This window comes from Bactrocera dorsalis, chromosome 3 (assembly GCF_023373825.1).
Source record: "Bactrocera dorsalis isolate Fly_Bdor chromosome 3, ASM2337382v1, whole genome shotgun sequence".
In the NCBI taxonomy this organism is placed as follows: Eukaryota; Metazoa; Arthropoda; class Insecta; order Diptera; family Tephritidae; genus Bactrocera; species Bactrocera dorsalis.
In genome coordinates this window covers 36,230,630-36,256,172 of record NC_064305.1, presented here as the reverse complement: position 1 = coordinate 36,256,172, position 25,543 = coordinate 36,230,630, and the positions used below count along the sequence as shown (strand labels likewise).

The window sequence follows — 25,543 nt, the reverse complement described above, 5'->3', positions numbered from 1 at the left end:
AATAAAAATTACACAAGTAAATATAACTTATCTTTTACCTGGGCACACCATGATGCCTGTGGACTCTATTCACAGCACTGTTGAAAGTTTTGTTCGTAATAAAACAGTATGGGCTCCTTCTGAGTGGCCAACTATTATTACTAATGCTAGATATAATCCTAAAAGCTACATTGTAAATGTTTTAAAGTATGAAGACTTCATGGATTGGAAGTCCTTTTCACATGCTTTATTACCAGCTAAATTAAAAATTAATTTTAAATTATTAAGGGTTGTTCAATTTAATAAAAACAATCCTAATGTTAGATTTAAATACGGGTTTCTTGAAGATAGTGACAATTACGAAATTAATATGGATTCCATCATCAGATCGAGAGCAAACAGAGCTACTGTCCAAAAAGGACCCACATCTTTATACGTTGAAGAGCTCAAAATTTCAGCTGCTAAATACAAAGATTTACAAGAGCTATGCAATAAAAATATAATACCAAGCAGATACCATCAAGAATATTTAAATATGAGGCATGATGGAACCATACGCGATGCTTTAGCTGAAACGGATGATGATGATTCTGATAAGGAGCATTAAAAACAAATTACTTCATTTTATATAAGTACCTAGTACATCTGATTACGAGTTTTTAATATAAATATGTTTCATTTACACATAATATTTTGTTTAACAACTATGATGGAATAATACGTGGTGTTAAGTTAAAGAAAAACTTTATTTTGTATATACACAGCATAAGTTTAACAAATATTTCAAATATTTTATATAAATAAATATATTTTTCAGTTATAATTATGACTATTTCATTAAAAACCTTCAAAAATACGTATTTATTTACCAAATACAGTTCCTTAGACATAGTTACTTTAATAGATATTTTTATCGTAAACGCCAAAATAACCTTAGATTGGAACAGCAAAAATAATGTAAGCGCCATAAATAGCATAAATACTTATTAATTTTATTTTTTTTTCAATTATATATGTAAATGTCTGAAAAGCATTAATGTATGAGAAATTTTAAATTACTACCACATTAATGGTTAAAAGTATTTAAAAAAAACCTTCTCCTGTAAAGTTTGGTTTTTGTCGCTTACGCTAAAATGGCGGTAAAGGCTCGACATATTGTTTAAATAATTATAAATATAAACAGATGACAACCATATTATTTTCCAAACCTTCCGAAAAGAAATTTTCTTTAAAAAAATTAGATATATGTATAAAAGCCAAATTAAAATTTATAAAAAAAAGGATGCAAATTTTTTTATTATTTTATTATTTGCAGACTTAAACAAATATAATTAGTAATTTTTCTAACTTATAGATATCTCTTTATAAAATTTAAAATAAATGTTTAAACAAACATTTCCAAAATAAATTTAAACTTGTTAAATTTTTTCCTTTAGTGTGCAACGTTGTTCAGTTTTTCCTTTCATTTAATTTATTCTCCGATTAAATTTTGAATTAATGCTGCAGATTTTTTAATTTACATATTTAAAATAAGTTTTCTGATAGTTAACAACACTGCTCAGTTGATTAAAAAATTTAGATATTTCAATTGACATTTTTCAAATAAGTGAAATCAATTTTTTGTGTTCTGATATTTGTTTATTTCTAATAGGTGGCAACACTATTCTCTTTATTTATAATTTTAGGGTTTTTTGATCTACTCTACACATATTTAATTCAAAATTATGGACATTTCAATTTGCACTTTTTGAAATAAATGTAAGCTATAATATTGCTTGCATATAGTTGGCAATAATATTAAATTTTTGTTTCACTTATTTTTTTTTTCTTGATCTGATCTTAATTTAATTCTAAATTATAAATTTTGCAGTACATTTCTTAAATAAGTTTGAAAATACACATATTGTTTAAATAATTATAAATATAAACAGATGACAACCATATTATTTTCCAATATTTTTTACTTTTACTTTGAGATAATTGGTAACACTTTTACATAACTAAGGCAAATCAGAATCTGGTGCAAATGGTCTTGCATATTTGCAATTGCAAATTAGCGAGCATGTTTTTGCTTTTACACTACAGCTGCTGTCAAAAATAAAAACATTGTAAACAAAGAGATGAAATGGAGAAATTTTTGTAAATTTTGTAAATTAAAAATTAAGAAATTTGAAATTTGTGCCATGTGCCGCATAAAATCATTTCTTACTTTCAATGTCCATAATTTCTTCAGCAGCTTCATGAAATAAAGCGTCAGTTAATTTTTCCCTAAAACTTTTTTTCTGCATATTACAAACAATGTTTTTCTTCACCGATCAGCTGTGAATTAATGGTCTTTGCAAGGGTTGCACAGAAACTACAAAAAAGACGTTCATTGTTGATGGTACATATTTGCAATTGCATAATTTTGCAAACTCAGATGCACAAGGTTCTGAATTGCCCTACTGTTTAATTTAATGCTTTTGAAATTATAGATATCTCAAGATAAATTTGTAAAATTTATTCAGGTGCATAATTTTTTGTTTAATATAATTCCGTTAGTCAGTTCCGTTAAAATTTATTAATTGAACTTAAAATTGAACTTTTTTCTTCAGCTAATTAAATACAACTTCTTCGAGGCGAGTAATAAATATTACAGTTCCACTGCGTATACGTAACCTGTGTTGTTTCAAACGGTATATCTAAATATCGCAACACATATTCAAACGTGACTCTTAGAAAACTTCCATCCTACACAACGCTAAGTGAAAGAGCGCAGAAAAGTGAAATTCGGCAAATTGTGGAGTAAAAAAGAAATAAAAAAGCCTGGTTGAAAAAGTTAAGAAGTTATTATAAGTAAATGTGACAGAAAAATATTTGAAATTTTCACACTTGATATGCGAACAAATGTTCCCATAACACCTGTGTTATTGTTTCTCTACGCTTGTTTCTCTACTTTGTCCGATTGTTTTTGCAATTTGCTTGATTTTCTTGTTGTAGAGCATACAGTCGCTTACCGTGATTTATGCCCGACAAATGCAAAGAAGCATAAAAATTCAATAGCACACTGGCGCACTTTTACTCCCAAAACCGAGAGCTCTATGTCGCGCAGTCGGAGAGTAACCTTTGTTGATGTCATAAAATGTAAAAATGTAGTTTTAAGAATATTTCTTATTTCATAACTATGTATATACATACATATGTCAGTGTGTGTGCATGCATGCAAATATATCATATAGTTTTAAGAATATTTCTTATTTCATAACTATGTATATACATACATATGTCAGTGTGTGTGCATGCATGCAAATATATCACTTGATCTAAGTATCCATATCAGTTTCGGCAATCCGCTGGCTGGTCAAATCATGTTATTTTATTTTGTTAAAAATAAAACAAAATCCCGTTGACTTAGTTAGACAAATGTTGACATTGATGCTGACCAATCAGCTGGCATACCAAAGCAAATAGCTTGGAGTTAAATTTAACCGTTACTAATACACCAAACGATGTGTTGAAAGGTATAATAAATTTGTGGCTATTGGTAAGGATTTTGGTAGGCTCCTTTCATTGAAGTACCTTAATGGTAAAGACAAATCTTACTTTATTACAGTCCACAAAATGAATACAAAAATAAATTGGAGCCACTTTTTAATGTGTGCATAAAGTTCTCCTAAATGAAGAAGCAATGTTTTCAAGGTCGCTAGGTCTGAAAGTTGAGCTCTTGGTTTATATTCTAATCGTCAGTTTAACCTAATAATATGGGTTGATTAGCATGGAATATATTTAACAACTTTCTGAATCTAATGCAGACTCTTTAGGCTTCGAGAAGTCATTTTGATTTTGATTTGTCTCCAGGATTCTTGCACCTTTACTTCAACTTGACGCCTCCACGTATTGATCGGTGTCTTTCGTCTGCGGCTCCCTTGAGGCTTGCAGTCTAATACTGCTCTCATGATGTAATCTTCGAGTTTACGCAAAGGGTACCCAAAGCATTTCCATTCTAGCCGATGGATTTCAATGTGGTAAGGTGTCACAGTGCAACCAGAAAAAAGGAGAAAGAAAAAGTTACTGGTCAGTTCTTGTTGTGATTTCAACCGAGTCTGCACGAGAAGTTAGTTGCGCTAGAACTTTTTGCTTAGTCAATTTGTGTAGTTCTATATTTCTACTCATGATCCGATTTTCTTGCTGAAGGTCGTTTTTAAGTTATTGGAACTATTAATTTCGTTGTTTATATTGGTCTCTGCAATTTGATTAATTTAAGATGAGAAGAGGATTAGCCTTATGCATCCCAGCCTGGAGCCTGGACAGCCGGTCTACCTTTTGGCTGTCAAGCCGAAGGACTTTCCTCCGCGCTGTTGATAAGGTTATACCATTTGTTCTTGGTCGTCAGAGTCTTGTTCCTTTTGAACAGAGGCACGACGTGAAGGTGAGTTTGACATTGAGGAGGGATAGGTTGTTTGTTTGCATCACCAACTCCATTTGTCCATTTTGAGTGTTAGCTAATGTGACAAAAATAGTAACCTAGAATTCAAGTACCAATTCATTGAAGTCCCAACCAAAATCTCACCTTAAATAGCTTACTCACCACATTTTTAGAAATCAATATTGAAATTTATAACACTATATTTTCAACTACAGCCTTTAGCTTCCTTATTTACTGTTTTTAAACTTTTCCGCTTTCTACTTTGAACCCTCACCCGTCCTTTGGGCCGACGTTGTTTGCATTCTAACCAGCTTACTCAAATAACCGCTGTGACATTTCAACAATTTTTCGCAGCTGTCAGAGCAAGCTGCCAAGTTTATTACTAGCATTTTATAAGCAAATACATGCACACATCTTCACAATCATAAATTGTGGATAAGCGCTTTTTTGAAGTATTGATTATCCTTTTTCCTTATCCGCCTTCATTTGTTGTATATGTGTGCTTTTTGCTCTGTTGCTTCGCCCCTCATTTGCCATATCATTTTCTCTAACGACTAGCTGAGGAGCTGGAGAGATGCCAAGCTAGGAACCTGATGGGAAGCTTATGAGTTTCAAGGGAGCGTTGTCTTTAGCGCTGCTCCATTGGCATTAAGTTGTCAACTATTTGTAGAAATATAAATTTCAAATATTTTTTTTGGTTTCAAGTGGCTCGTCGTCGGTGCGGAAAGTTAGGACGGGTGGCAAGAGCAAATATCAATCAATTTGGGTTTGATTGGTTAGTATGGTAGTGTGATGAAATCGGTTACGAACCAAATTTTAGATTACAGTTGGATTGTTATGAAGGCATTTATTTATGTAGTTATATATACAATAATTGTCTTTTTGTACGTATAGTATGAACATTTGAATAAGTTTTTGCTGTGCCTATTTTGACTATATTTACACTTGACCCGTTAGGGTCTTTTGATACTAATTACTTCAGTTATTCGTCACCTATCAGGCGTTTATTTTGGCTCTACACTTATCCCTTTAATGAAGTTGTACTTTTAATGAGATTTCTAAATACCGTAAACATGTTCTCTCTTTTCTATAATTCCATGTGGTAATATCATTTCAGAACTATGTAAGTTTCTCAATGGTAGGCTCTGTTCAGAGTTCTGTGTGGCGCTGTATCTCATGCTTTTCATCTAAGAACATATCTAAAGGGAAAGCTTATCATCGGGTTCTAAAGAAATATTTTGAAGGAAGTGCTTGTTTATGAACTGATTCGAAGAATCTTTTACCATTTACAATATTATTTAAAACAAAGGCAAATTTTCTCATTTCTTGTTAACCCTCTCATGCCCGATGATGCGTATATGCAACATTGGGTTTATGAGCGTTTAAGTACCGCTATCTTAGATATTAGTTTTAGAACCTTTCGAAAAAATATAGCCTCATGTGTTGTTAAAGCTTACAGCTAATTGGTTCGTAATCATCTGCGCACATGTTAAGTTGGTAGCTATTCTCCCGAGAGCAAAGTTGACAAATTTATTTTTCAAAAAAACGTTGTTTTAAAAAAGTGTTAAAAAACGTTAATATAATTAATTCATCCAAACACCAAGTTCAACAACTAAATAAAGAAAGGTAAGAGAGTAATTTAAAAAAAAAAAACCGGCATGAAAATGTTATTTAGTTTGCTTGTAATAATTTTCTAAATGCAGTGTTGCGTATACGCAACATTGGTCTATTGTGGTAATTTTCGAAAAATAAAAACTTATTGAAGTTATACTTCTTATACGACGCCGGAAAAGGTTGCGATAGATTCTGGTTGCGCAACCTTCCATATAAAAGTAACGCAAAGTTGCGCAACCTCGCTCCATCCATATGAATGTAACGCAACCTTGTCTGCATAACCAAATCATACTTAAGTCAACGAAACCTAAGTGTCAATGGTGGTGTTGGTGGTAAGCGCCTAGACTGCGACGATGTGAACATTGGTTTGAATCTCAAGAGAATTTACTTTTAATTTTTTTTTTTAATTTTTTGCTTTTTAACATCGTATACTATACTAATAAATATTTTTCTTACTAATAGAAATTAAATTTATCACAGCAATATTATGTATATGTATATACATATTATGTATATGTTATTGCTGTGATAAATTTATTGCGAAAGCAAATGTTCTACAAATGTATATGTATATTCTATACTTAAACAAAATTTTTAGAACCATCGTATGTTTCTTGCATGCATAACCAAATCATACTTAAGTCAACGCAACCTAAGAGTCAATGGTGGTGTTGGTGGTAAGCGCCTAGACTGTGACGATGTGAACACTGGTTCGAATCTTAACAGAATTTTTAATTTTTTGCTTTTTAACATCGTATACTATACTTATAAATATTTTTCTTACTAATAGAAATTAAATTTATCACAGCAATATTATGTATATGTATATACATATTATGTATATGTTATTGCTGTGATAAATTTATTGCGAAAGCAAATGTTCTACAAATGTATATGTATATTCTATACTTAAACAAAATTTTTAGAACCATCGTATGTTTCTTGCATGCATAACCAAATCATACTTAAGTCAACGCAACCTAAGAGTCAATGGTGGTGTTAGTGGTAAGCGCCTAGACTGTCACGATGTCAACACTGGTTCGAATCTCAACAGAATTCATTTTTAAATTTTTGCTTTTTAACATCGTATACTATACTAATAAATATTTTTTTTTCTTACTAATAGAAAATAAATTTATCACAGCAATATACATATACATAATATGTATATACTTACATATACATAATATTGCTGTGATAAATTTAATTTCTATTAGTAAGAAAAATATTTATTTGTATAGTATACGATGTTAAAAGGCATACATCTTCTATCCTATCTTGTGTATCTGCACATGCTCATATGAGTGTATGTATATGCATGTGCGCGTTCAGAAATTGAAATCATATTTTCATCACTTATCAATATACTTATTACATGTGCGCGCATTGACTTGCATGTTCATACATTCATATATACTTATATGTACATATATTTGCATACATTGCCGAAAAAATAATGCACAAGCATACAAACACATAATAAATTTATAAAATGCGAATTTAAGTTTTCTAGTTTTATTTTATACTAAATGATATGCATTTCTGAATATCACTAAGAAGTATAACTTCATCCGCGCGTAGGGACTCCACGCACCTTTTTTTTTTTTGTATACACGTTCTAAGATGCGTCCAAAAGGTCTGACTCAGGCTGAAATTGAAAAATTTGCCAACTTTGATTGGGATGATTCGGCTGACGAGGAAAATGAAGAAGAAGATGCAAATATGGACAGAACTATAGAAGAAACTTTGAAAAATTTGGATAACACTGCTGAAAATATGCATATTGGTTTAATTGACCAATTTATTAGAACCGGAAATTATGAAGATTCTAATGAAAATGAGAACGTTGTACAGAAGGTGATGAAAAAAATTTATTTGCAGAGTTTAAGGAGGAGGAGTGCAGGGTTTATGGCAAGCGAGACCAGCTGGAAAAGTAAATTATGCAGCAATGCGGTGAAAAAACCCATCGTATATTTTAGTATTTTCTTTGCGGATGAACTGTTGCAGAAAATATGTGATGAAACAAACTTATATGATATGCAAATAAAGGGCATAGAATTGAAATGTACTGTACCTGAAATAAAAGATTTGTTGGCATTCTACTATTTCTTGCAGTTGTGAAAATATCAACATATAGAATGGCGCGGGCGGCCGTTGCAAATGCACTACCAAGGAAGAGATTCGAGAAAATCAAACAGTTTTTCCACTTGGACAATAATATTAAGCAGCCTCAGAAGGGAACACCTGAGTACGACAAGTTACACAAAGTTCGACCATTGTTGGACGGCGAATTGAAGCATATGCCGCTCATAAATTTCCAATTGGATGTTGCTACCGAGCTTTTGAACGCAAGTGAAACTACGGTTGTCGCAAAAAAGAGAGGTCGTCCATCATCACTCCTTTTGACAAAGAATTCAGAAACTTCATCACCTTCTTCATCGACTCCGTCATCACCAGCTCCTTCTACAGGTTCTGAATCTGAATCAAACCTCAATAAAAGAGCACATGTAGCAGAGCCTGCAAAATCCCTACGATTTGATGGTTATAATCATTGGCCGGAATGGGGAACAAGAGCAGATGTAGGCTGTGCAGCACTGGGTTTCCAAGCTCTAAATGCAGCAAATGCAATGTGCACTTGGGCTCCAATCCTCAAAAGAATTTTTTTGTATCCTACCATACATAAATGGAAATAAACGGCATTTGAAAAAAAATCAACTTGTGTTTAGATTTAATATGTATGTACATACCACCATTGCCCAATGTTGCATATACGCAACATCCTGTAGCTCTGGAAACAGGACACCTAGGACGTTGAAATTTTTGTCAGCTGATATTGAAGTCAACTCTATCTTTTATGCATACTCAAAAAAATTTTTGCCACGCCCATTTTAATTCGGGGATGAAAGGGTTAACGAGTTTGGTCAAAGAGAGAATTTACGTTTTTGTGAAGCCATAAACTAGAATTTACGATCCTTGTTTATTAACACTGTGAGGTATTTTTGAAGTGTTTCAAAAACTCTGATTTTCGACTCTGAGTTATAATAACTCTATTCGTGTCCAAATAGTATACTTTTATCTCCAAAACACCAGAAAATGGTAAAGCTTTTCTTCATAACCAAAATCCGTAGTGTATTTTCTCCACGTGTTTTATGCACAAAAAGAGTTATCATACATTTTTTATCCCACATTTCCTGTGTAATTTTTGATATTTTTGTCTTTGTTTTAAGTACATATAAGTTAAATATAAATAAGTTTAACACTTGCACTATATCCAAACCAAACCGTAACAAAATTCTGGGAAATATGAGCTAGCATTATAAAAAACTGCTGCCGTTGCGATCCCAAGGAATTCCTATGAATATAACACATTCCAGGAATGTCCACAGTTCTGCCGCCATCTCTGCCGCCTTAGCCAGCAAAACCAATGCCGCTGCCGAAAACCCACAGCTAGATCAGGGTATTGTTAAGAAAAGAAAGATCAGTTCTGACAGAACATTCAATAAGGAAACATCTTTAATTTAAAACTTTCATTTTAATTTTAAAAATATTAACTGGCGCCTGAGCAAGGACCAACAGAGTGTAAAACAATACTGTTGGCCAACCAAATGAATTATTAGGAATGTTCTTATTATTGAAACGGAGACATCTTAAAGGTCGGTAACCAATAACTGCTGACCTATCGGTGGACTGCACGTTTTGTCAGGTCAGCCCGCAGAACATCGCCAACTGAAGTGTGTGACATCCGGACCACCAGGAGGAGAAGCCACATCAATAAGTGAATGTAAGTTAGTGAATAAGTGAATAAGAGGCCAAAATGAACAAAATTAACGTAAATAATTTCAGTGAAAGAGTTTGTTGGAACACAACCCTGTTAACTCACACAATCATGCAACCCTGCATTTTTCATTTTTTACTTTGAATGTATTTTTTCTAACTCACTTGACTTTGAATCAATAAACTTCATTTTGTACTTTAATATCAAAAGCAATATTATAGAACCGTTTTATTTGAACCGAGAATATTCCACAAGGTACGATCTTCCAACAGGTTATGGGCCCAGGAGCAAATTCCTGGGAGCCGAGTAAAATGAATTCGTCGTTTTTTAATATTGAGAAATTAGATGAATCTAATTACGATTCGTGGAGTCTACAGCTGCAAAGTGTTCTAGTGCATCAAGAATTATGGTGCGTTTCGTGCGGAGAGACTGTTTGTCCAGTCGAGGGTGCAGATGAGAAAAGCGTGTTACTTTGGAAAGCAAAGGATGAAAAAGCAAAGGCCGCAATTATCCTTAGCATAACACCTATGCAAATAAGCCATATTAAAACCTGTAACACAGCGAATGATGCATAGAAGCGATTAAAAGAGGTGCACATACCAGACAGTCCGGTAAGAAAAGTAACATTGTTTAAGCAGCTAATTGCTACTCGAATGGCTGATGAAGTGTATTCAGCAATATGTTTGCAAGTTTACAACACTCGCAGAAACGCTAAAAGAAATTGAAGTTGACCTGAAAGAGGAATTGTTTGTTATTATGCCACTGGCAAGTAGTGATGAGCGATATTTCACTACCGGTGATTTTTTCACTGTGATTGAAAAATCGCAACTGCGATCACTTTTTATAAATAGCAGTTCGCTTCTATGTGACTGTAACTGTGATCGCAGTTCGAACCTGTGAATTGTGATCGCAGTTCGAAACTGTGATCGCAGTTCGAACCAGTGAATTACGATCGCAGTTCGAAACTGTGATCGCATTTCGAACCTGTGATTTACGATAGCAGTTCGAACCTGTGAATTACGATCACAATAGCAAATAGCAGAAAAGTAACAACTTTCTTCAGGGTATTGTATATTAGGGTGGGTCGATTCCGAATATTTTTCGATTCGGTATTTCTAATAGTGCGGAAAAGTTGCCTTAGTACTTCCTGATTCCAATGCAACTTTTTGTTTTGAGATCGGATTGCATCTTCAACCCGAACCTCGGCCTTGAAATTTCGGAAATTCGCCTAAAATCGTGAAATTGTCTACCTAGCACCTGAAATACGCATCTCATGGCAAAATGTATAAAACAAAAGTTATTTGTCACGTCATTTGCTACCGAAATGGTATATGTGATCATGGCCGTAGGACGAACCGTTCCCGAGATACGAGCGAAAAGGCGGCGCGCCACAGCGCAAGGTCAAAATTGTTGCAGCTCTCAGCTAACCTGTATTGGTCACCCAGAACCCACCGCGTGGAGGTAGCTGCTCTTCGGGTTCCTCCCAAGCCCAACCCAACCAACCAACCATATGTCTGGCTTGTTTTAGTCTGAATCTGTGTCAAATTTATTGATAAAATCAGATTTTGTACTAAACTTTGGCACTTGTTGCCTAGATTTCAGTGTAGAGCGTATAAAACGATCACGAGATTGGGGGCCAATAACTTTAGAAGATGCCTCTGTCACCAGTTTGACGGTTCTCTCGACTGCCACGGTGTGAGAGGGGAATTCACTAAATTTCCATACCTCTGCAATGTCTCCCGACAGCCCTTTTATGAGTTCTTCGTTAGAAACTGAACAAAGAACTGGTGGAACAGTCAAGGTAATAGTCTTCCAGTTAATCATATCGTAATAAGTATTAGCTTTGAAATTCAGCTTTGGCACTTTATTACATCTAACTCTTCCATTTATGGTGTCAGACTCTCCTTCTCTGGCTGCCAGAAGACGGTCAAGGGCCAACTTTCTGACTTCTATCCGTTCTTCAGTCATCATACTAAGGAGAATGTTTTCTGGAAGAGCAAAGAAAGCATTCTGTTGAATGGATGAATCGACAACCTTGCGCAGTTTAGCGGGTAAGTATCTCGACCTTTGAATTGCAGCATAGAGATGGCGCGAGCCATCTTTGATTGAACTGTTGAATCTTATTGAGAACCACAAAGGTGAGTAAACTGTAAGTATGTACTTGACCAAAATCTTTATTTCCTTTGTTGGTTTGTCAGTAGAAATGTATAATCTCAGAATTCTATTTGCACAGGTGAGTCAGCGAGATTTGCACATGTTACCTGGATGCATCGACGCTAAATCTGAGGAACATTGACCGGAAATAACAGCTTCTGTTATTTTATAGAGATAAGCTTGGCCTGTGCTAAGTTGGGTCGGATTAATAACCTCAGAAGGTAATTGGCAGGATGGAAAACTTTCAAATTTGACAACAGGCAACTTCTCACAATAAGGGAGCAGTTTACCTATGTCGCCAGAGAATGTATTTGGACTCTTTGAGACACCATCTATGTGAAAAGAGCACGGAATGGAAGTTCGTTGAAATGTAGAAGACAAACAACCCACTATAATGGCCTACCTATTCTTTCTTCTAGTTTCCGAATGATTCCACCTTTCCAACCTGTGTTCGTGTTGGTGCCATCAGCACCGACAACTTCTAGATGTTCCACATCAACTGAATTGTCTTGTAAATGTTGCCATATAGCTTGCGTCTCATCCTCAGCTGACCCGGAAGGAGAAGTGACGTGGCCAACGTAATGACAACCAGGTTCCGCTATAAGAGAAATATGTTCCTCTTTGACAGTGTCGCGGTAGTACTTTTCACCTTCGCTGACTTGTGTAAGTGTATTGTCTTTGCGGCCGTCAAAATACAGCCCATATACGGAGTCAATACTTTCGGTGTTCTGGAGCTTAACACCAACACTTTTTTTTGCCCGACTAATCTTGCATTTGTCAGTGACAAAGCTAGCCTGATCCTCTGTTATCAAACCTGCTTTTTGGCATCCAGAAAAGCCGATGAAACAATCAAGGCCGCTGCTCTATCACTTACTCCAAATCTTTGGGCAGCTAAAGCAGTGTGTTGTAATACTAGTGTGTTTTGTTTGGTTTTAGAGGATGGAAGAGAAAACTCATCATCACCATCGTTTTTCGAAGAATCAATGTGCGACGCGCCTACATTTTTGTCGTCTGTCAGGTAGCCGAACCGCTCCAACATTTGCGAAAATGTAGTGAAAAGAAAGGAGGAAAAACTTGGCTCGAGTTACAGGAGCCAAAAGAGAATTTGCCGCCAATAACGACAAAATGTTTCCGTCGTTCCCACGACAGTCGGGTCCACGTAAGTGGAACAGACCCGGACTTTTATTCGGCCAAACAGTGTCAAATTGGCAGAATCTGCCGCTACAACAACAACAACGACTTTTGAACGTCGACTTAGTTGCGATCGCAATAGCAATATAAAATCACAGTGATTTAAAAATAGCAATCACTGAAATCACAGATATCGAAAAATCACAATATCGCTCATCTCTACTGGCAAGCCTTCCAAAAAGCTTTGAAAATCTGGTGGTTGCTTTAGAATCGCGTGATACGCTACCATCCCTTAATGCAGTTAAAATCAAGCTGATAGAAGAAGGCGAACGAAGAAAAATAAGCAATTCTATATACATATACCGAAAGTAGAGCGCAGGCGTTTATTGCACAAGAAAGCACATGCGCTGAAAAAAGGTGTTTGGTTAACGCAAAGCCAAATGACACAGCAAGTTCAAATAGCAAAAGCAATGACAAAAGCACACGATCGAACCTCAAATGCTATTTCTGTGGAAAAAAAGGCCATTTCGCCGCACAATGCAAAGAGAAACAACGAGAACATTCTATGCAAAAAAATATAATGAAAAATGGTCTGTTCGTCGCAATCAATGACCGATTTTTACATAGCAATGCCTGGTGCGTCGACAGTGGCGCTTCTTCACACCAGGGTTGCCGCGAATCACATTTTTATTTTACCAAATCCCTTGAAAAAATTTACCAAATTAAAAAAAATTATCAAACTTTTTTTTTACAAATTTTATTTATAAAAAATAAAAGAAACACATTTTCTTCTTTTTTTTAAGCGTTTTTTATTTACAAAAGAAATAATAAAAAAAATTAAAAGTATTTCAAATAAACTTCAGTTCTTGTTTCTCTTAAAATTAATATAAAAAAAAGATATAACAAATATCACTTCGTGTTTCTCTTAACATTAATGACAAAAAATTGGTCATAAAATAACTTCTTGTTTCTTTGAATGAAATAAATTTAGTTATTGTTAACAATCGTTAAATGAGCTTGAAGGCCATACGAATTTTAGGAAAGTTAAAAAATTCATCAATAATCAAAGAGATCACCACATCTCCTCAATAGCTATAACTTCGACCTCTTTGATTGTTGATGATTTTTCGATTTTTCCAAAAATTCTAATGGCCTTCAAGCGCATTTAACTTTTGTTAACAATAACAAGTTATTTGACTAGCCAGAAAAAATCAAAAACATTGAAACAAACTTAGTTTTAGGATCAAAGTTGGTTGATCAAAATAAATACATATTCATATGTATTTTTACATTTGACAAAATTAATCAGTCAAATATCAAATTTCTTTAAAGTAATGTTTAGCTGCCCACACATAATTCGCTTCATTTCGAGAATTAGCAAGTTCTTTTGCTAGCATTATGTTATTTATGGTTTCATATGACAATTTATTTCTTGTTTTCGATTTAATTAAAGACAAATCGGAAAACTTCCCTTCGGCAGCTGCTGAGCTGTGGGGTAAAGTCATCAAATTATATACAAAATTTGTGAGATCTTGGCAGCATGCTTCTTCCATTCCATTTTTAAAAAGTGAAATTTTTTCCCAAAAATCTAGAATATTCATTTCCAAGTTGGTAATCCTTAATAATTTCCACTGGCTAACTATAATTTCAGGATCGCTGGTTGCCAAACCTGGGAAGTTTTTTAATAATGGTTCAATCAATAGTTCAGAGTTGGATAAAACTTTACCGGGTGTTATTATTACTAAATTTTTAACATCTTCTCTTGAAAAGTCGAATCGTTGCTTAATTTGTTTTAAGAGCTCTAAGTAAAATTTGAGAACATTTCTTTTTATTCTTACTTTCTGAAAATCAGTCAATTTACTTTTTTTCAAATAGTCTTCTGCTTTGGAACCAATAAAAGCATTTTTATTTGAACATAATTTCCTTCGTCTAATAAATCAATATTATTCAAAGATTTCAAATTTCGAACATATGCGTTTGACATAAAATTGACCAATATTAATTTAAAATTGGATTCCAAATGCAAATGTAAGTATGGCAATCTAACCTTTTCTGATTGAAATTCTTTATTCATATCATTGATAATTTCCAGAATGTAGGATAAAAAAAGAAAGTATACCTTTACGGGCTCATTCATTTGCAATGCCAGGTTACCGTTCACTTCTAACACACGATCAAGAAAATATAAATATAGTGGAAGCCATTGTTCAACAATTCTATTAATAACCTGCTCCAAGGCAAGCCATTTTGTTAAAGAAACGCCTAATATTTTGTGGGGCTCCACCTGACAATATTCTTGAAATTCCTTCAATTCTTCGATTTTTTTCGGGCTATGAGAAAAAAACTGTATATAGAGCGACAAAGTTGTTGTTTGTTGTTGTTTACACAACAAGTACACTTGATAAAAAAGAGATCTACGTCCGACTTCAACTTTTCTTTTAGGCTATTCAAATTTCCGGCCATTACATTTGCCCCATCGGTTGCTAGTCCGATAACATTTTTAAGAGGAATATTTCATTGCATAAAGAATTTTTTAATATCTAAGTAGATGGAATTCGCATCGCAATACTTAAATACTATTAAACCTAAAAATTTGTCAAAAAATGGAACAATTAAAATTAAGCATTTTTTTGTCGAAACATCCGTGGTTTCATCCACAATCAGAGAAAATTTGTTCGTTCTTAATTTTTCGGTAATTTCTTCACATGAACTCTTACCCAACTGATCCACCAATTCTGTGGCTTTTGTTCGGCCGCAATGAAGCTGCTGTGCAATTCGAGAGTCCGGACAGCACTCTTTTAACAGTTTCGGTAAGAAATCCATAAGTAAAAATGGCAAATTGTGGCAAATAAAAAACATAACCATAGTTAACTCCCCATGATGTACTTGCTTAGACATTTGTTGATGTTCTTCATCCAAAAACTTGTCCATTTAGACTTGATGTTTTTTTTCTGTTCGTTTTGTTTATGGATTGGGCAAACATTATGTTTTTTTTTAAATGATAAATGGTTTGACAGCTTCTTATCACAAACTATGCAATAGCTACACCCATCTTTATTCCGCAACCAAGAAAATCTCGATAGCCAGTCATCTCGGAATTTTCTCCAAGTTTGTTTTAGGGGATGTGTTTCACTGCACACAATAATAAAGACATGATACATTTGGCCATATATGTATGTAGTCTTTGGATTATAAACGTCTTGGTGTTTGGAAAACAGGAATATCATCTGTTACTAGAATCTTCATGTGCACAGAGGATTGTGCCTGCTTTACTGGTTTAAAACCATGAACCATATTTAAGACTTTATCCGCATATTCGTTTTTTAAATGACCCAAATCAAGATCTGGATTGGTATGTTTTTCTTCAAGGGCTACGCAAAGTGCAGCAAATTCAGTTAGAGCCAAATTACTACCATTTGCGTGGTCCTCTACTTCCGTTACTTCAAACTCCTTGTCGTTTACGATATTGCTTTCGTTTTTACTCTGACATAAGTACATGTCTTGTTTCTAAACTATCTTCATTATTTAAACCTTTCAGCTCTTTCCTGCTGAATTTAGCAGGAAATATCGAGTGATGTTGGTCTTGCACCAAACTCACTCCTTAACGCTGATTTAAGAGAATTGAAACTTCTGATTCCTGTCTGGCTACGCACAAACACTTTGGCTCCCCTCTAAGAAGCTGCTTTGCAAACACAAATTCTTGTAAGCTACTCCAATTTAAAATTACCGCGTTATCCTCAAACTCTTCTAACCATTTATCAATACTGAGCTCATCTGTACCATTAAATAAGGAAATACTTCCTTCCACATCCCTCAGTGTGAACTGCGGGTTGGACACTATATTGACTTGGCGAGAGGTTGGTGCCTCTATCATGGTCACTGAACGTAATTCACTTTCGCTTTCATCATCATCTTCATCTTCATCCTCTAACACATGTCCGAAATGTAAGAGCAACCTATCTGTTAATTCACATTTCCTACCTTGAACACTCAGTCCAATTTCTCGTAACTTATGCTTCAAGGCTACCACTGTCAAACTCAAAATATCCTGTACGTCCATTGTCTTTTCCTGTTATGTTGATTACAATTTCTAAAAAAAAATATATATATATGTGGGGTTGAGCAACGCTGAAACCCTTTTTCGCGTAAAGCTCTTCTTCGCTTCTTCTTAGTTTCGAACAACAAACAACACTTGTCGAGAAAACGACAAAGCCGTCGGTGTAATTCTTTTTTAAAAACTTAACTATCAACTTCTTTTCCATTTTTAAAACATTGTAAAGTAATCGTTTTTGTAAAATTTATCAGTAATACCAAATAAAACTTGTATACTCCAACGTGCGGAACGGTGGCAAATGGTAAACGTGGACTTTATTTAAATAAAGGAAAAACTCCAGTGTAAGTGCGTGGGTATAATCCCCACATATTTTGGGGGCTCGGACGGAAAAAAGAAAATTTTTTTTTTACATGAACCGATAGTGCGAAAAGTATTTGTTTAAATTGCCGCATTTATATACGCCGCCGCGAATAAGTTGATCGGTATAATTTTCATTGGAAATCGGGAATTGAAGCGTAAAATAGCAACTATGACGAGTTTGCAGAAATTTGAATTTGTACGAGCGAAGTTGCGTACAGTCCGAAAAGAGAGCATAAAAGCTCTGCACAAATTTGTATTCGAAGAAGATGGCGAGAGATCGAGCAGGCAACGTTTGCGAGAATTTATAGGATTCCAATTCGACGAAAACGACGACCGCTGCAAACAGAAGTTTGCATACATCGAAAATAATTTGACGGCCAATGATCTAAATTCAATTTGTAACGTATTGGGTTTAAGTGGCAATGTAGCCGATGTGAAGCTGCATATTTTTCGAAATTTGCAGAATGCGACATTGTTATGTGCTGCAGCAGAAGGCGACGAGAACAGCGACGACGAAGACGAAGGTGGAGTTGACGACAACAGCGAAAATGATGACGTAGATATTATGCGTAGCTTTGACGAAACAGCAGCGAGTAATATCATTTTCGAATCACCACAACGAACGAATGCGGTAAGCAGCGAGAATAACCAAACGCAGAAGAGAAATGCAGAGAAGAACGTCGAGCTTGGCGAGAGAGCAGTTACAAAAACAACTACATTGGTAGCGCCGACACAAATGTCACGATTTGCAATCAACTTTAGAGACGTCGAAGATTCTGTTCGACATTTTGACGGCAGCGAAAATATTTCTGTTGAAGTATGGTTAAGCGATTTTGAAGAGACAGCAATTTTAATGGGTTGGGATGAACTACAAATGTTTATATTTGCAAAAAAATCATTACGCGGTTTGGCTAAGTTATTTATTCAAAGCGAACGGGGAATAACATCTTGGCAAAAACTAAAATCGGCATTAGCAGAAGAATTTAAAACTATTGTGAACAGTGCGAATATACACAAACAATTAAGCGCAAGAAATATGAAAGCAGAAGAGAGTGTACAAGAATATTTTTTATGCATGAAAGAGCTCGCGATGCGTGGAAATATTGAAGAAAATGCACTAATGCAATATGTTATTGAGGGTATTCGCGATATTAATATAAACAAAACTGTTTTATATGGTGCACATAATTTGAAAGAATTTAAAGAAAAAATCAAAATATACGAAACAATGCAAAAGTGTAATAGGAAGAACAGTGAACTAAAAGCAGATGAAAAGAAAGTAGTCAAATATGAAAAAGATAAGTTTACTTGCTATAATTGCGGTGCAAAGGGACACAAAAGTTCCGATTGCAAAGATAAAGAGAAAGGTACAAAATGTTTTCAATGTAAACAATTTGGTCATATTTCGAAGAATTGCCCAAAAGCTAAATCAACAATTGACAAAAGTAATACGCGATATTTATGTGAAAAAAATAATATCATGAACAAGTCGGTGGTTATCCAAAATCAAAAATATATTGCTCTGTTTGATACAGGCAGCAAGTTCAATTTAATGACCGATAGTGTATACAATGTATACAAGGTTTACCCAAACCTGTGCTAGAACAAACAAACATTCGTTTAGTAGGTTTTGGTGAACGAAAATCTGAAAATAATATAAAACCAATTGGAAAACTAAACATTGAAATCAAAGTAGATAAAGAACTGTTTCGCATAAATTTTTTGGTGGTATCTGCCAAGTGTATGGACATTGACTTAGTAATTGGTGAAGAATTTTGTTCTCAAGCCGAAATACACATTAATCGTGATGGACTTTGCATAAAGAAAAATAGCTTAGGAAGTGAAGTGGTATTTCCTATGATGAATGTAGAGCTAACAACAACTGATATTAACCCTCCATTACTAACCTTAGGGTCGAATCGACCCAGACACGCAAACTTTTTAAATTAACAAAAAATAAAGAATATTTTTTAACGCAAGATATATGTGTAATCTAAATTTGTACATATTTAAACCTTTATAAACAATAAGAACAAGAAACATGTAAAATATTATGCATAAAAAATTGTTTTAAAAAATAGCCTGGGCCGATAAGATTACATAATTGAAAAATTTTTGCATTAGTCATTCCAATTTTTCTTTTTAACATTTTACTTTTATATTTCAGGTTTCAAATGCACTTTATTTGAAGTCAATATCTTTAAAACTTATCATTTTTTGCGAAATCTGACAGGATAACTTTTTTCACTTTATTAGCTATGTTGTAATGAATACAAACTTAATTTCAATTTAAGTATATAAATTAATTTTTTAACACATCATTTTATAAATTTAACAACAAAATACTACAATATACTAAAAGACGTATACGTTTTAGTAATTTATAAGTTTAAACGATTTTAATAGATAATACAAATGAGGGTCGATAAGACCCATGGTTAGTAATCATGCGACATGATTTTAGGTTAGTAATGCAGGGTTAACATTGACGAGAGTGCTAGTACGTTAGCAAAAGAAGAAGTGCGCGATTTAGTATATAATTATAAGCCGGAGAAATGCAAATCAACAAACATTGAAATGAATATTGTGCTACGGGATGAAACAAACGATCAAATAGAACAGTGGCTAAAAGACGGTATAATCGAAAGTTCGGAATCAGAGTTTAGTAGCCCTATAGTGCTAGTAAAGAAACGAGACAATGATCACCGATTGTGCATAGATTATAGGCAAATTAATAAAGTTATAATTAAAGATCGTTTTCCGTTGCCATTAATAGAAGACCAATTAGATCGTTTACAAAAAGTTGCATCCCATCTATTATAGTAGCAAGAAGACTTCCGACGCAGAAAGAAAGTACTCAAGTTATGAACTTGAAATCTTAGCCGTTATTGAAGCGCTGAAAAAGTTTCGAGTGTACCTGCTAGGCTTGCACTTTAAACTTGTCACTGACTGTAACGCCTTCACAAAAACGTTAGACAAAAAAGATTTGAGTACTAGGGTAGCTCGATGGATATTATTCCTTCAAGAATACGATTACGAAGTAGAACATCGAAGTGGTCAACAAATGAGGCACGTAGACGCCCTCAGTCGTTACCCAGTTATGATTGTAGCAGATGCAGATTTTCTAAGTTCCATACGACGTGCTCAGCAACAAGACGAAGACTTAAGAGCAATTTCTGAAATCATTAAAGAAAAGCAGACATACAATGATTATTTCGAAAAAGGAGGCATTCTTCATAAGTTAGTTGATGATGTCGAATTAGTTGTGGTACCGAAGCATATGCAGCGAGACGTAATCAAACGTGCACACGAAAAAGGCCATTTCGCCGTAAAGAAGACAAAGGAGCTAATACGTAAAGAGTTTTTTATTCCAAAAATTGAAGAAAAGATACGCATGCACATCGCCAATTGTGTTGCATGTATTGTCGCAAATCGAAAGTTAGGTAAACAAGAAGGGAAATTACACCCAATTCCTAAAGAAGGAATGCCGCTTCATACATACCATATTGATTTTCTTGGTCCTTTGGAGACTACAAATAAGTTATATAAGCACATTTTCGCCGTAATCGACTCGTTTACGAAATTCGCATGGTTATATCCAACCAAAACTACGTCAGCACAAGAAACAATTAGCCGTTTGAAATTACAAAATACAACGTTTGGTAGTCCTGTTCAGATTATATCCGCATTTACCTGGCGATTTTCGACGATATTGTGAAGAAGAAAAAATTCAGCACACAACAATAACTACCGGCCTACCTCGAGCTAATGGCCAGGTGGAGCGATTAATTGGTGTCATTACAAACGTTTTAGCGAAACTGAGTAAAAGCGATCCGACAAAGTGGTATAAGTTTGTAGATAGAGTACAACAGGTCATTAATTCTACTTATAACCGAAGTATCGACATGACTCCATTTGAGTTGCTAATAGGCGTAAAGATGCGAACAACCGACGATTTTAACATTAAAAACCTTATAAAAGAAGAAATACGTCTACAATATCAAGAACAACGAGATGAACTCAGACAACAAGCAAAAAAGCAGATTTTGAAAATACAAGACGAAAACAAAAAAAACGTATAACCTACGACGCAAAGAAGCTAAAAAATACGAGATTGACGATTTAGTTGCAGTAAAACGCACGCAGTTTGGTGGTGGGCTCAAGCTAAAGCCAAAATATTTCGGTCCTTACCGTGTTGTTAAGGTAAAGGCCAACAATTCGTATGACGTTATTAAGGCTGGCGTGTGTGAAGGCCCAAAACAAACTTCGACTTGTGCAGAATTCATGAAGCCGTGGGTAAATTATTCTGATGATGACGACGCATTCGAGGGCGAATGCGCAGCAGGATGGCCGAATTGTGGGGTTGAGCAACGCTGAAACCCTTTTTCGCGTAAAGCTCTTCTTCGCTTCTTCTTAGTTTCGAACAACAAACAACACTTGTCGAGAAAACGACAAAGCCGTCGGTGTAATTCTTTTTTAAAAAACTTAACTATCAACTTCTTTTCCATTTTTAAAATTTTGTAAAGTAATCGTTTTTGTAAAATTTATCAGTAATACCAAATAAAACTTGTATACTCCAACGAGTGGAACAGTGGCAAATGGTAAACGTGGACTTTATTTAAATAAAGGAAAAACTCCGGTGTAAGTGCGTGGGTATAATCCCACATATATATATATATCGTAAAATATAACTTATTTCACAAACTTAAAATATTCTCTAAATTATTTGCCTCATTGTAGTTAAATTTTTGCAGCCTCGCACTTCGCAGAAAGCTTCTCTCCCTTTCTCAAAATTTGGATTACTGTATTTTGTGATACATACATACTTAGCTCAACGGTCGCTTCACTTTAAAATTCTCCGAAGATCGTCTAATTGATGTGTTGCATGATTCTCGGAATGTTGAACTTCTTGAAAACTTACTTAGCTCGACGGTCGCTTCACTTTAAAATTCTCTGAAGATCGTCCAATTGAATTGTTGCATGATTCTCGGAATGTTGAACTTCTTGAAAACATACTTAGCTTGACGGTGGCTTCACTTTAAAATTCTCCAAAGATCGTCCAATTGATGTGTTGCATGATTCTCGGAATGTTGAACTTCTTGAAAACTTACTTAGCTCGACGGTCGCTTCACTTTAAAATTCTCTGAAGATCGTCCAATTGATGTATTGCATGATTCTCGGAATGTTGAACTTCTTGAAAACATTTAGCTCGACGGTCGCTTCACTTTAAAATTCTCCGAAGATCGTCCAATTGATGTGTTGCATGATTCTCGGAATGTTGAACTTCTTGAAAACTTACTTATACCGTTTGCACATCTTATATACTTATTTCCACATGCTCGGATTGTTGCATATATGTATATGTATGTACTACTCATCACTGAATTTAAATCGTTTCAGCACTTTTCTGTTTTGTTTTTTACTTTTTATCATCTTTTTATATCTGTTTTTTTTTTTATTATTATCATTCAGAAGTGACGTTGTGTGACAAGGGGCAGGGGCGGTCAAAAGCTTTCTGACATCACATTTCAAAATTTGTGATGTACAAACATGAAATTTATAGGTAAAAACATATTAAAAATATTAAACATTTATAAACACACTCTTTGTTTTTAATACTTAAGTTGTAACGAAGCTTTTTACTGCCCCTGCTTCTTACAAGTATAACTTGCTGAGGTATACTCGACGTGTCCAGGGTTCGTTACAATAAATTTGTAAACATTGGGGCTCTTCTGCGAATCGTACTTTATTTTATTTTATATTATAATCTTAATCAATGTTACAAAATTGTCTCCCGCGTTATATTTTCATCTTTACAACATTATAAATATTTTCATTTAGATGTAATTTATATAGCTACAAATGCCCCAGGAAGGAGTGCATTTAACAGAGTTGAGCGACGCATGGCACCTCTCAGTCGCGAACTTACTGGTGTACTATTAAATCATGATGATTTTGGGTCACATCTTGATTCAAGTAATCGAATCATGTACGTGAGTCACAATATTTTTTACAAATAGCTAAATGTGAAACTATTGCATGTTGCGGTGTAAGACGTTGTAGTCTTTGGAATTTATTTAAAGAAGGATATTTACCACCACCTGTGTTAATTAAACAGACATTAGAAGGTTATGGAGTCACAGGGAGTGATGACACCGACGCTAAGTTTGCTCCATTATCACTACAGATATTATTAAATCTCCAAGCATCAGCCCATCTGAAACAAGTTCCATATGATAGTTATTGCTCTAGTGTCTAGTTATACTTGTTTAAAAGATCATGTAGCATATGTGACCTATATTTTTCTTCATATTAAGCCACCAATCAACACAAACAATCACCTAAGAAAAACAAGAGCTGTTACCTATCGCGAAAATTCGTCCTCAAAGAATTGCGGCTGGACGTGACCGAGAGATTCGCAGTTTAATGAATGATGACGATGCTTTATGGATGGAAGAAGGCGATTTTGATACGAAAGATGTTCATGACATCCAAATTCAGAACGAAAATGAAGTGCCTGATTTACCAGTAGTAAATGATATAAAGGAGTGGGTCAAAAGACCGTGGACACAAGATGATTAAGTTTTGTATTTTTAATTAGCATATTTAAGTATCTATTATTTCTGGACTATTCATTCCTTGTGTCTGTACTTTAATATTTAACTAAATGTTGATTTTATTAAAGTTTATTCAATAAACATTAGAATAAATAGAATAAACTTTTTTTTTGATAAATCCATAACATTGGAAAATGTGTGACGTCACGAAAGGGGGGAGGCTAGTTCAAAATGTGACAACTTGTGACAAGGAGGGGGGGAGGGGTTAAAAAGTCCTTAAATTCGTGAAACGTAATTTATGGATGGCCCCTTTCGAATATTGCTCGAGTGTAGTTCGAATTGATCATATGTTCGTATAGTTTTGGTCAGAGGTGCATTTAAAAGGCACGTCCGCTACGTGTGGACCTTTGACCCACAGGTTCCACTCCCACATATATGTATTTAGCAAACTATCTTACCTGCGGCCACTGTCACCGCTGGTTTCATGCTCCTCTTCAGGAAGTGCAGGTCTTTTGCGTATAACAAATCTAAATGAATAAAGCATATGATGATTTTCTTATTGGAATCAAAATTAAACAACTATGAGCACATTTTCACTTACCTATCCATGATTTGTTATTATTTATTAAGTTTATTTAAAAAAAAACTTAAACGCGCAATATCCAACACCACTTTACACGCAGAAGAACAGTGCAGCGTTGCCATAAACAAAAAATTAACCAAATAACCGCAACCACATTGGTGTTTTTACTGTGGCTGTTGTTATTTGATAAATTTTTTGTTATTTATGGCAACGCTGGAACAGTGCTGGTTTCATTTATGTCAAATGTGCTTAAGACTAGACTAGACTAGACAGGGAAGAATTTTATAGTACGTTTTTAAAATGTTTCTACAAAACTTTGAAAAAATTAAAGATAATGCAATTCAATCGAAATGGACTTAAATTTTGAAAATTTACCGAAATGAATAAAAATTACACATTTTACCAAGAGGAAAATAATTTACCACATTTGGTAAAATTTTACCAAATCGGCAACCCTGCTTCACACTTATGTTGCAACCGCAACATGTCCGATAAGTTTGAGACATGTAAAGAATCAATCATGCTGGCGGGCGACAATAAGATGATAGCAACAGGCAAAGGGGTTGTTAGATTAAAAACAAAGAAGTTTGACGTCACACTTGTTGATGTTCTATTCGTACCCGGTTTGCAGTGCAACTTCATATCAGTTTCAAAAGCAGTAAGCAGCGGCTACATTGTGGAGTTCAGGCAAAATACAGCGAAAATTATGGACAAGTGATTTGTATTTACTTGAAACAAATAAAATCAAATTGTATTTTTCGAGGAAAACTATTGATGATGCGATGAAGTGGCATAAGCGTTTAGGTCACTTAAATTTGGAAAATCTATGGGAGCTGAATAACAAAAACATGGTGCTTGGTTTAAAGCTAAAATTATCAGCAGATGTGAAATGTACTTTGTGTATGTCTAGCAAATGCAGTCAACGGTCGTA

The 25,543-nt window shown here is 34.5% G+C and overlaps 1 pseudogene; it reads right to left on the bottom strand.

Annotated features, from left to right (window-relative positions):
- Window positions 1–14,410: 14,410 nt before the first annotated feature.
- On the bottom strand, window positions 14,411–24,573 carry LOC125775305 (uncharacterized; annotated as a pseudogene).
- Window positions 24,574–25,543: the final 970 nt, after the last annotated feature.